Source organism: Nothobranchius furzeri, unplaced genomic scaffold (genome assembly GCF_043380555.1).
Source record: "Nothobranchius furzeri strain GRZ-AD unplaced genomic scaffold, NfurGRZ-RIMD1 Scf134, whole genome shotgun sequence".
NCBI classification, from domain to species: Eukaryota; Metazoa; Chordata; class Actinopteri; order Cyprinodontiformes; family Nothobranchiidae; genus Nothobranchius; species Nothobranchius furzeri.
In genome coordinates this window covers 57,501-60,233 of record NW_027223150.1, presented here as the reverse complement: position 1 = coordinate 60,233, position 2,733 = coordinate 57,501, and positions in this window count along the sequence as shown.

The window sequence follows — 2,733 nt, the reverse complement described above, 5'->3', positions numbered from 1 at the left end:
TAGTCCGACGCAAGTGCTCCACTTGGGCTGTACTCTGACCCAAGTCCCGGGGCGAGAACCACAACTAATGGTCATCCTTTAGACCTCCAGGGGGCACGGCACAGCCTCCCTAGTCCGACACAAGTGCTCCACTTGGGCTATACTCTGACCCAAGTCCCGGGGCGAGAACCACAACTACTGGTCATCCTTTAGACCTCCAGGGGGCACGGCAGAGCCTCCCTAGTCCGACACAAGTGTCCCACTTGGGCTATTCTCTGACCCAAGTCCCGGGGCGAGAACCACAACTACTGGTCATCCTTTAGACCTCCAGGGGGCACGACACAGCCTCCCTAGTCCGACCCAAGTGCTCCACTTGGGCTATACTATGACCCAAGTCCCGGGGCGAGAACCACAACTACTGGTCATCCTTTAGACCTCCAGGGGGCACGGCACAGCCTCCCTAGTCCGACACAAGTGCTCCACTTGGGCTATACTCTGACCCAAGTCCCGGGGCGAGAACCACAACTACTGGTCATCCTTTAGACCTCCAGGGGGCACGGCACAGCCTCCCTAGTCCGACACAAGTGCTCCACTTGGGCTATACTCTGACCCAAGTCCCGGGGCGAGAACCACAACTACTGGTCATCCTTTTGACCTCATGGTCATCCTTTAGACCTCCAGGGGGCCCGGCACAGCCTCCCTAGGCCGACACAAGTGCTCCACTTGGGCTATACTCTGACCCAAGTCCCGGGGCGAGAACCACAACTACTGGTCATCCTTTAGACCTCCAGGGGGCACGGCACAGCCTCCCTAGTCCGACACAAGTGCTCCACTTGGGCTATACTCTGACCCAAGTCCCGGGGCGAGAACCACAACTACTGGTCATCCTTTTGACCTCATGGTCATCCTTTAGACCTCCAGGGGGCCCGGCACAGCCTCCCTAGACCGACACAAGTGCTCCACTTGGGCTGTACTCTGACCCAAGTCCCGGTGCGAGAACCACAACTACTGGTCATCCTTTAGACCTCCAGGGGGCCCGGCACAGCCTCCCTAGGCCGACACAAGTGCTCCACTTGGGCTATACTCTGACCCAAGTCCCGGGGCGAGAACCACAACTACTGGTCATCCTTTTGACCTCATGGTCATCCTTTAGATCTCCAGGGGGCCCGGCACAGCCTCCCTAGGCCGACACAAGTGCTCCACTTGGGCTATACTCTGACCCAAGTCCCGGGGCGAGAACCACAACTACTGGTCATCCTTTAGACCTCCAGGGGGCACGGCACACCCCCCGGTAGCCGACCAAAGTGCTCTACTCGGGCCAGACTCGGACCCACGACCCGGGGTGAGAACCACAACTACTGGTCATCCTTTAGACCTCCAGGGGGCCCGGCACAGCCTCCCTAGTCCGACACAAGTGCTCCACTTGGGCTATACTCTGACCCAAGTCCCGGGGCGAGAACCACAACTACTGGTCATCCTTTAGACCTCCAGGGGGACCGGCACAGCCTCCCTAGACCGACACAAGTGCACCACTTGGGCCATACTCTGACCCAAGTCCCGGGGCGAGAACCACAACTACTGGTCATCCTTTTGACCTCATGGTCATCCTTTAGACCTCAAGGGGGCACGGCAGAGCCTCCCTAGTCCGACACAAGTGTCCCACTTGGGCTATACTATGACCCAAGTCCCGGGGCGAGAACCACAACTACTGGTCATCCTTTAGACCTCAAGGGGGCACGGCAGAGCCTCCCTAGTCCGACACAAGTGTCCCACTTGGGCCATACTCAGACCCACGGCCCGGGGCGAGAACCACAACTACTGGTCATCCTTTAGACCTCCAGGGGGCCCGGCACAGCCTCCCTAGTCCGACGCAAGTGCTCCACTTGGGCTGTACTCTGACCCAAGTCCCGGGGCGAGAACCACAACTAATGGTCATCCTTTAGACCTCCAGGGGGCACGGCACAGCCTCCCTAGTCCGACACAAGTGCTCCACTTGGGCTATACTCTGACCCAAGTCCCGGGGCGAGAACCACAACTACTGGTCATCCTTTAGACCTCCAGGGGGCACGGCAGAGCCTCCCTAGTCCGACACAAGTGTCCCACTTGGGCTATTCTCTGACCCAAGTCCCGGGGCGAGAACCACAACTACTGGTCATCCTTTAGACCTCCAGGGGGCACGACACAGCCTCCCTAGTCCGACCCAAGTGCTCCACTTGGGCTATACTATGACCCAAGTCCCGGGGCGAGAACCACAACTACTGGTCATCCTTTAGACCTCCAGGGGGCACGGCACAGCCTCCCTAGTCCGACACAAGTGCTCCACTTGGGCTATACTCTGACCCAAGTCCCGGGGCGAGAACCACAACTACTGGTCATCCTTTAGACCTCCAGGGGGCACGGCACAGCCTCCCTAGTCCGACACAAGTGCTCCACTTGGGCTATACTCTGACCCAAGTCCCGGGGCGAGAACCACAACTACTGGTCATCCTTTTGACCTCATGGTCATCCTTTAGACCTCCAGGGGGCCCGGCACAGCCTCCCTAGGCCGACACAAGTGCTCCACTTGGGCTATACTCTGACCCAAGTCCCGGGGCGAGAACCACAACTACTGGTCATCCTTTAGACCTCCAGGGGGCACGGCACAGCCTCCCTAGTCCGACACAAGTGCTCCACTTCGGCTGTACTCTGACCCAAGTCCCGGGGCGAGAACCACAACTAATGGTCATCCTTTAGACCTCCATGGCAACAGGGGGA